Source organism: Zootoca vivipara, chromosome 5 (genome assembly GCF_965207765.1).
Source record: "Zootoca vivipara chromosome 5, rZooViv2.hap1.1, whole genome shotgun sequence".
In the NCBI taxonomy this organism is placed as follows: Eukaryota; Metazoa; Chordata; class Lepidosauria; order Squamata; family Lacertidae; genus Zootoca; species Zootoca vivipara.
In genome coordinates, this window is record NC_142588.1 from 83,036,205 (window position 1) to 83,046,482 (window position 10,278).

A 10,278-nucleotide genomic window follows, 5' to 3' on the forward strand; every position below is an offset into this window, starting at 1 on the left:
TAGACCACCTCCTCCAGGCTCCACCCCCTTGAGAGAACTTCCGTGCCTTAAAGGGCCAGCTCTGGCCTGACGACAGCATTCCTCCTCTGTTCTATAGCCTCCCGCCTGATACGCTCCCTCTGCCAGGGGACTGCTGAAGTGTGGTGGGAGGCATCTGTTTCTTTGGGGAGAGATGTCTGTGAAGGTCTAGTCTCCAGCCCTATAGGCCCTGGGAAGGTCCTCTGGGGTGTGCTGTCCAACTGCCTCAGGTGCAACGGTCGTCTTTATGCTTGGTCATCAGCTCTGAGCCCTGAACCTGAGCTTTTTCTCCCTTGGGTGCAGCTGCAGCTGCCAACTCAGTGCTCGATTCAGTGGTCACGACATTTGGGAAACGGAGGATTGACCAGGAGCACAATTTGACGCAAAGGGCACAAATACTCATATTGCACGAAAAATAATAGATGTGTCTCAACATTAGTTCCTAAATAGATGGAACTGGCCATCAGTCTTGGAAATATGCTCCCAGAAGAAGAAGAAAATTAGTGCAGTGGTACCTCGACTTACGAAGGCGATCCGTTCCGCGGCACTCTTCGTAAGTCGAAACCTTCAGTTGTCGAAGCGTCCATTTTGCGCATGCCGAGGCATTCGGATGTTGAGGTACCACTGTAAATAGCAATCCTCTTGCTGCTACCGAAGTGCCTGGAACAGAGTTGGGGAACCTGTGGTGCTCCATATCTTGCTCTGGGGAGGGCCTTAGCTCTGTTTTGTAGGCATAAGGTCCTTGGTTCAATTCCTGGCATCTCCAGGTAGGGACGGTGACAGGCTCCCATCTCAAAACCCCACTGCCAGTCCGTATAGGCAGTTCTGAGCTAGATAGACCAGTGGCCTGTCGCAGTAGAGGGCAGACTCTCGTGTTCCTATGATTTCCCATCAGCCCTTGCCAGTGTTACTGATGGTGTGGGATGATGGGATGATGGGAGTCCAGCAATGCCTGGAGGCCCACAGGCTCCCCATCCCTGACCAAAACTCTAGAGCAGCCACTTGCTGAACAGCATTTTCAGACTTCCTGCCTCCACCTGCAACACTCCTTCCCCCAGAAGGCTTTTATGTATCCTTTACCATTCTCACAAAAGGATGCAGCCAGAGTTCTATAACTCTCCATGCCAGAGACTCATCCAGCTTGGGTCTTTTTTATATATATTTCATTTCAACAGTATAAGCACCATGGCGTTGCATGCAACTTGCAATGGAAACTTGCTTCATAGCCCAGTTCGGATATTTACCTAGTTGTCGATTCTCATCTCAGCTGCACATGGGTTCGGTTTCCACCTGTCTGTGGCAAATATGATTAAAGCCAGGGCTTTTTCCCCCAGCTGGAACTCAGTTCTGCCACCTCTCATTGTAAGAGAACGAGAGGTGTTCGTGGTGAGTTCCGGGACCTCTTTTTTTCTAGAAAAGTAGCACAGATCAAAAGCAGACTTGCAATAAATTGCATTTTAAAGGTTTGTAGTGCTTTGGTTCATGGTGGCATAAGATTGTTGTTGTTGTTGTTGTTGGTTTTTAAAGTCTGGAAACTGCACATCCCAAGGAGAGTAAAAGGCAGCACCTCAGCTGATTAAAATGTTCCCTTCATCCTTTCAGTGAATCAGAAACCATGTGAGGGGAAGTTGCAAAAGTGCACTAAGTGCTAACGTTCTAATTGCGCTAGAAAACCAGGACAAGGATATACCGGGAGAGTAGAGATTGTTCATTCAGTGGTGACATAATTTTCTTTCATGCTGACAAATTGGGCAGTTCACATTGAGACGGAGTAAAATAGCAGTCGTTTGCCCCTTCAAAACCCCTCAGAGGGTTAGAGAGGTTTGTGTGGAAACTAGCCTAGGATACAAAGGTAGAATTAGACGTCCAGTGTGCCTGCTCATGCTTGCGTCGGGGGACCCACACACCACTGGCATGTGGCCCTTGGAACATAGCCCAGAAGGGTATGTGGCCCTCAGGGCGAAAGAAGTTGACCACCTGTTTTAAGAGCACTTGTTGCAGTTGCTTTACATGCTTTACATGTAGGAAACTCACCGTAGCATGTCGAAAGCCAATTTCCTCTTTGCATACACAAAGGCTTTTATTGTGTGTGATTTCGGCAGCTCGTTTCTAGAGCCACTTAATTGTTTATAAGAAGAGTCCCCTGAGTAGGTAGAAGCAGCAAGTGGCCACGATGTGCAGAGGTTCTCCTCAAGCATTAGGTCTGAAACACAAGGGGAGGATAACCCCCACCCCTTAAAATGACTGACTGGCACACAGGAGGAGAGGCCTACCGGATCAGACTGAAGCTCCATTCTTTCCAGCAACTTGTTTTCCAAAATGGCCAACCAGGAGCCAGCCGCAAACATATTTCCTCTGCACTCCATACAACCAGGGACCTGTGGGCCAGAAGTGGACTAATGAGATGCAATACCTTCTCTGGCCATTGTGTGGGTGGCACTGCAGCACAGCAGATCTCATGCCAATGGCTCCCTCTCCCCAACATCTTGCCCCGGTGATGTAGTGAGTAAGACCCTGGGACTATGCTGGTTGAAATCCCTGTGCACCCGCCCTGCCCCATGCCTTCCATATAGGGCTGATCAGCTGGCCCAGGAGTGTCTAATCCTGTTTCAAGTAATCTAAACTAGTGACCGCCACCACATCTTTGTGAGTTCCATAAACTGGTTACACATCTTGTGAAGAAGTGCTTGCTTTTGGCTTACGCCAGTCAGTTTCTTTGGGTGCCCTGGGATCTAGTACTGCAAGGGAGAAGAACTTCGCTCTATCACCTTTCTTCACCTGCACATAATTTTCATGGAACTGCAAAGAGGGAATGCAAAATCCTATACTGTAGTGGATTAACTAGATCTGTAGTGATGGGATGCTCCTACTGAGTACCAATCTGAAATATTTAAACTGATTTTAGCCACACCACACACACACACACACACACACACACACACACACACACACACACACACAGAATTTGGTGGGGCTTATTCTCAGGTAAATGGGATTAGGATTGCAGCCTAAGTAACCCATAATTTTTATAGACTGCATTCCTGTATGTACTTAACTAGGAATAAGCCACGTTGAAACTCACTGGGATTCACTTCTGGATAAATGTGTATAGGGTTGCACTTTTTGGCAGTGTATACATTAGTTCATTGGTTCTCAAAGGATATGATGTTCCTCATTGGTGTGGCAGGTGAGGAAGATTCAAGGACAATAAAAAAAAACAGTTAAACATTTTATTATAGTATAGTATCTATCTAACTATCTAACTATCTATCTCAGGGGTCAGCAAACTTTTTCAGCAGGGGGCCAGTCCACTGTCCCTCAGACTTTGTGGGGGGGCGGACTATATTTTGAAAAAAAAATATGAACGAATTCCTATGCCCCACAAATAACCCAGAGATGCATCTATATATATATAAAAATGTAAAAATCGTGAAATTCTGTTCGACACTTTTCTCCGTAACCGCTTGACCGATCGTCCTGAAATTTTGACACAACGATCCAGGCCACTCCTAGAGCGTTGTTGGGGGCAAAAATCCCTCAAATCGCACACCTGCCCAGGTACAGACCTGCTTTTCCATCAAGTCAAACAGCGCCCTCAAGTGGCGTAGTACCCTCCTCCACCCCCTCCCTTCCTGAGAAATCTAAGCCACACCCACAAACCAAATGACATCATCATCAACCAAGCAACTGAAACACACCAAGGCAGCCATTTTATCTAGGCCTTTGTTTTAGGCCCCCGACAGGCTGCCAGGCCTCCACTAGGCCCGGGGAGGGGGATAACCCACAGCAACACACTTGGGGGCACGGCAAGGGGTTTTACTTTACCATTTAGCAACACTACCCCCACCCAAAAAAAACCCCACCAAAGAACCAACATTGCCAAGTGGAGGTCGGGGCCTGCCGGGGGGGGGGTTGCCACAGGACGCAGCACGGCCTTTGATTTATGTAGGCCCCTACACTGCAAGGGGTTTTACTTTACCATTTAGCACCACTACCCCCCAAAAATCCACAAGACAAAAATAAATATGACTTATTTTATGGGTATGTCTTATTTTAGGAGAAACAACTGATTGTAAGCCTCTGTGTCTTTTTTTTATTAAAAAAAAACAACCATTCACTTTCTCTCCCCAGTTTAAGTCCTCAGATATTTGCAGGGCACACACCCCACCCCATTTACAATTCCCTACCTTCCCCTTGCCACTTCCTGGGTTTTTTTTAATGGAACTGAACAACTCGGGTACTTCAGAATGCGCATTCTGTTGCCAGGCCCTTGCAGGGCCAGACAGAGGCCCGGCCCAGGTAGATAAGATAATGTGTCCCTGTTTTTAACCCTTTTGTTACTTTTTTCATTTTACTGATTGTGAATATGCTGACCGAGGCCCCCTTTGGATTCGGAGGCCCGCGCCAAGTGGCCCATATGATCCCCCTCCTTCTGTCTGGGCCTGTCTGTTGCTACAGGGCTGTGGGGCTTTGCTATTTGCCCCCCCCTCCCCGGGTTGGGATTCTTTAAGTAGTTCTCTGGGTCCCAGGGCACATCATCACCCCGATCCTTAATCTAAACATATAGAAATGTTCACGATGCGTGCGCAGGGGCCAATGTATGGAGATGCAGGGGGGAGGGGACAACAGAGGGCTCAGACAAAAGTGCATGCTGGGAAATAGAACCCAGAACCTAACAGTTCCTTTTCGAGGGTGGGGGCCAAGGTATGGAGATACAGGGAGGAGGGGCCAACACTCCCCAGGGACAACAGAGGGAAGGGTATCCTACGGAAACACAGGGATGAGCCGGGGTGGAGGGAGGAGGGGCAGGATACGTCATGGATCGGGACAGGGTGGGGGGGAATCACAGGAAAGAACCACAGCAATGCGTGGCCGGGTCAGCTAGTTTTAAATAAAAGGACACATTCTACTCATGTAAAAACATGCTGGTTCCTGGACCGTCCACGGGCCGGATTTAGAAGGCGATTGGGCCGCATCCGGCCCCCGGGCCTTAGTTTGGGAATGCCTGATCTATCTGCGCTCTCTCTCTCTCTCTCTCACACACACACACACACAACCAGAAATAATATCCATGCCTTCAAGAGCATGGGCTATTATTCTACAATTCCCCACATCATGTTGTTGTGAACAGGGATTTTCAACTCTGACAAATACGAAAGTTCAGAGAAGAGAAAGACTTATTTGTGTTAATGAGGAGATGAGAGCTTGTTTGTCTCACATTAGACCTAATATAAATGAGATTACCTGGCAAAAGCAAGCTCACACCTCTCATTGAGTCTGTCTGTATCAATACTTAAGGTACATATATGCAAGAGGCTGGTTCTTAATTATATTTTAGGAATGATTCACGTACTTATGTGGCTGCACTGTTACATACTTTATGGATGATCATGGGTTATATACCCATGATCATGATCATATTATAAAGTAGTTGTGTTCTATGTTTTAAACCAAGCACTGCAGGGAGTTTGTTTGCTTTCATTTCCTAGTGTATTTCTTATCAATAAAATATTCAATGTGGCGTGGGCAAATTTTTATTCTGAAGTGTGGCCCAGAGAAAAAAGTTTTGAGAAACACTGCAGTAGTACTAGCTTAAAGTGCAGTGAGGTCATTTTAACACCTCACTACTTTTCAATTTAAAGGGATGCGGGTGGCGCTGTGGGTTAAACCACAGAGCCTAGGGCTTGCTGATCAGAAGGTCAGTGATTCGAATCCTGTTGCTCGGTCCCAGCCCCTGCCAACCTAGGAGTTAGAAAGCATGTCAAAGTACAAGTAGATAAATAGGTACCGCTCCAGCAGGAAGGTAAATGGTGTTTCCGTGTGCTGCTCTGGTTTGCCAGAAGCGGCTTAGTCATGCTGGCCACATGACCCGGAAGCTGTACGCCAGCTCCCTCGGTCAGTAAAGCAAGATGAGCACCGCAACCCCAGAGCCGTCTGTGCCTGGACCTAATGGTCAGGGGTCCCTTTACCTTTTACTTTTCAAATCGCATTTTGCATGCTGCTGTACACACCAGAGAGAGAATGGGGATGTCTTTGCCCAATGTGCATTACCCTGCACCTGTAAAAAACTCCAATGCACGAAAATGTCATCTGTGCATGTACAATGGCTGTGGCAAAGGTACACACCTTAGCTTGACTGCTAAGGGAATGTGGCTTATGATTTCCGACCAGCTGGAAGCTGAAACTACAGGATAGATAGAGATTGCGGCTAACATCACGGCTACAACACCAGTAGGAGTGCACTGCAGCCAGAGTAAAGGGTAATGTGTATAGAGGCTTAATCATTCTTTTCTGTTCCTCTGGTGCATGCACCCCCAAACTTCGGCCCTCCAGATGTTTTGGACTACAATTCCCATCATCCCTCACCATTGGTCCTGTTAGCTAGGAATCATGGGAGTTGTAGGCCAAAGCATCTGGAGGGCTGCAGTTTGGGGATGCCTGCTCTAGTGCCTTAACAAGTCTTTATTGGCCTTGTGGTAGGCCCAGCTGCTGCCCATTTTATGATCCAGCAGAAGAACTTTACGTTTTTTGTGTTTGTATACAAAGAAAAACCCACTTCATGATAAGGTATTTTCAAGTTTACTTTAAAATTCAGCTTAATCTTCATTTGGTGGAATGAGTGCCAGCCATCTCCTCAGCATTCGAGGGACTGGGAAGTACCCAAATGCTTCAAAACATCTTTTTTTTTGGGAGGGGGGGTTCTCCATAATTAATACGAAAATGTTCAAAAAAAAAAGTGAGTTACGGAATTTCTCGATTTCCCACCTACTCTGCTGCGCAGAGCGATGGGCAAGGAGCAAAACAAAACAACAAAGTCAAGGGGCTTGTACAACACAACATCTGCTTCCTCTCCTCCTGTCACCCCTTGCTCCAAACTCTAGATCCCCCCACAACCCTTGGGAGCTGATTTTTAAAAGCACACGGGGGGGGGGGGGGTGAAAAGCAAAGGAAGGCAAAGTTCCATTTCGTAAGAGGAAGGCAGCCCAAATAAATTACCAAACGATGCTTGTATGAAGTGATGGTGAAAAATGCCAACGTAATTTACCCACGGAAAGCTACACTTGGGCACTGCACAGGAGTGGTTGGGGCACTGGGGCAGTGGTGTGCTGCCATGAGGTGGGGCAAGGTGGGGCCACCCCATTTTGACAGCCATTCCATATTTGCTTTGCCAGTGTGTCTGTGCAGTCCCTTACTTTGTCACCTTCCTTTCCCGCCCTGTTCCTGTAAGCAACAGCAACCCTGCTGGTGGGAGGATGGCAGTGCAGCAGCCCTCCTTTGCCCTGGATGTTTCTGGTCCTGCAGTAAGCTTGACAAAGAGCATTCAAAATGTATACAACATTTGGAGCAAATAAAAAAGGCAATGAAATCCGGCGCAGTTTCTTATTATGAGGAAATGAAAGCTAAGTCCCTGCTAGGACATCTTCAACCATGGTTTGATATCCGGCTGACCGAACTACACACCTCGTTTAAAAGCTATAGTGGAATCAGCAGTAAAATGGCAGGATATCACTCACAACCCTTTCAATATTTGCAAATGAGACGTACGCCTAATTGGTTAGTGACAAAACATGGCTCAATACAAGAGATAATAGGGTTTGAAAGCTTAATTTCTAAAAGGCAGACACAAAAGCTGTTGAGCAAATTATATGCTATAATACAGGCACTTCCAGGATTGCATGCCAGAACAAGCGGGATATTGGGGATTGGAAATAGACCCAGAGGTATGGAAATGGCCGTGGCAACATGTTTCCCAATGAACTTCAAGAACAGATCTTTTCTGATGGCATTTTTTCACTTTCAAGGGTAAACTGGGTATACACAGAATCAAAAAATGTTTTGTTTTATGCACCCCGATCTCTGAGCAGTGAGAGACCATGGGGGTTTGTGTCCTTACCTGGCGGTGTCTTTACAATATATGGTTTTGTTTAAACGGATACGCATCCAGAGCACAGAATGGAAGGGCTCACACATTAACACTCTTTAACAAATTCTGCCTCCCCATCAGGTTCCCAGGGAATCCCCACAGAGGCAGGTTGAGAGCAGCGTGACCCACTGAGTGCTGAGCCTAGCAGGCACTGCAGGGCACCACAACTATGACAACTATGAATTGAGCCAAACGGAAGATGAGAGGTGGGGTGCGCACCAAATTTTGGCTTCACACAGAGTACTGCTGAGATTTGAAAGACCAAAGTCCTCCCCTGATCCCCAGGGCATAGATTTGGGTCCACCACAGAGCAAGACAAGACTCCATGACTCCAGCTTCCAGCATCAGCCAAAAACTCTCTCAAACATCGCCCCCTTGGGCCTATTGATCTCATCCTAGGATGTCATGACATCCAGCCAGGTGAGAAAGTGGGGGAAATGCCCATCCCCTTCTTGAAGATCGCCATCACTTAGTTGTTGCTATGGCAACGTATGGCCCACCCCTTTAGTCATGCAAATAGGGTCCTTAAAAAAGTAAAGGACCCCGACAGTTAAGTCCAGTCGCGGACAACTCTGGGATTCCTGCGCTCATCTTGCTTTACTGGCCGAGGGAGCCAACGTTTGTCCGCAGACAGTTTTTCCGGGTCATGTGGCCAGCATGACTAAGCTGCTTCTGGTGAACCAGAGCAGCACACGGAAACGCCATTTGCCTTCCCGCCAGAGTGGTAGCTGTTTATCTACTTGCACTTTGACGTCCATTCGAACTGGGAGCTAGGACCGAGCTCACCCCATCACGGGGATTCGAACCGCCACCCTTCTGATCAGCAAGCCCTAGGCTCAGTAGCTTAGACCACAGCACCACCCGCGTCCCAATAGGGTCCTTAGCTGAGCGATTAATAAGGCATTTAGTCAAATAAAGGAACTGGTTGGACTAGTTCAGCCTCTGCTGCTATGAGATTCTAAACCCCAAGAATACAGAATCGCATGCCTGCAAGGGTCCCACAGTTATCCTCCTGAGTAACCCCCCTGCACAGACAGCCTATAATAGTTTTTAGGAGATGCCGAAGAGCATGTGGCAATATGGCCCTTATATAGTGTGTGATATATCGTCATAATAGAATGCACTAGTGTGCTCTCAGTGTTGGGATGTGTGCTTGAATTATAAAAAGAAATATGTTTTATATTATGACCTTTCTTCATTTTTTATGGTATAATGCATTTATGTGGTAAAACATAAGTCACTTGAAAACTTTTTTAGGTAGCAAGTGATTAATAAGTAATAACAATATATTCAACCATATACACCATCGGGAACATTATAAATATGGTTTTCAGGAAGAATTTCATGGTAATTGTAGAGGGGAATGTAAAAAGACAAGTAAAAAGTTTATAGGGGTTTCAGAGTTTCTAGGGAGGCATTGATTTTTGGTTTGAGGCCTGCACCTTAAAGAAACCCAACTCACCATCTTGGACCCCTAAAATTAATCTGCGGTATTCCTAGACCATCCACGCATACTTTTCTGCATGTAATTGTGTAATTATAAAAAAAAAGTTTGTAACAAATTAAAACTTTTAAAATATATTTTTAACAACAACCAAATTTTAAATACCTTAAAGGTTGCTTCTCTGTCATACCCCACATGCAGACAAAAAAAAGGTGCAGAAGAAAAAGAAAAGAAGAAGAAAAAAGGAAGAAATAACGAGGAAGGATGGAAGAAACAAAGGGAGAGATAAGGCAGCCATATCAAATATTCTGATATTATCAGGACTTTTTTCAGCCAGAACTCACCAGAACTGAGTTCTGGCACCTCTCAGGTGGGTGCCCTTGCCATTATAAGAGAACAAGGGTGGCGTTCATGGTGAGTTCTGACACCTCTTTTTCTAGAAAAATAGCACTGGATAAAACTTATTGTAATTTGATGCCAACAGGGCACATGTATAAATTGTGCCAAGCCAAATTTTCAATCTCTTCCCTTTGTAAATTATGTAATCTGAAGGAAAGGTGAATGCTGGAAAATCTGCCTGTTGTGTAAGTGGCTTATTTTTTCTTTCTTTTGCCAGGCAAAAGGAAGAGAAAAGTCAGCTGCACACAAGTCACTGTGACCTCGATCTCTGAATAATGGAGGTCATATAATCCCCGCCCTCCAGCCTGGGTTCTGGGATTTCATCCAGAGACTTCTTAAAAGTTTTTTATGTGACGGCTAGAAACTTACTCCTTTCTTTATCCTGTGATTAATTCGAAACTTCAGAAAACTTGCTCAGTTAACAATTTGATATATGAAAAGAGGAGGAAGCTGAGGTTTTGAGAATGTTTTTGATTTCTGTGTCGAGTTCCGT

The 10,278-nt window shown here is 46.0% G+C and overlaps 1 protein-coding gene across 1 annotated transcript in view; it reads left to right on the top strand.

Annotated features, from left to right (window-relative positions):
* Nucleotides 1–8,362, top strand: part of TMEM212 (transmembrane protein 212) — an 89,173-nt gene extending 80,811 nt beyond the window's left edge. The window contains exon 8 of the transcript XR_015950047.1: nucleotides 8,024–8,362. The gene's annotated coding sequence lies outside the window, so the exon portion shown is untranslated. The remainder of the gene's footprint in view (nucleotides 1–8,023) is intronic.
* The last annotated feature ends 1,916 nt before the right edge of the window (nucleotides 8,363–10,278 follow it).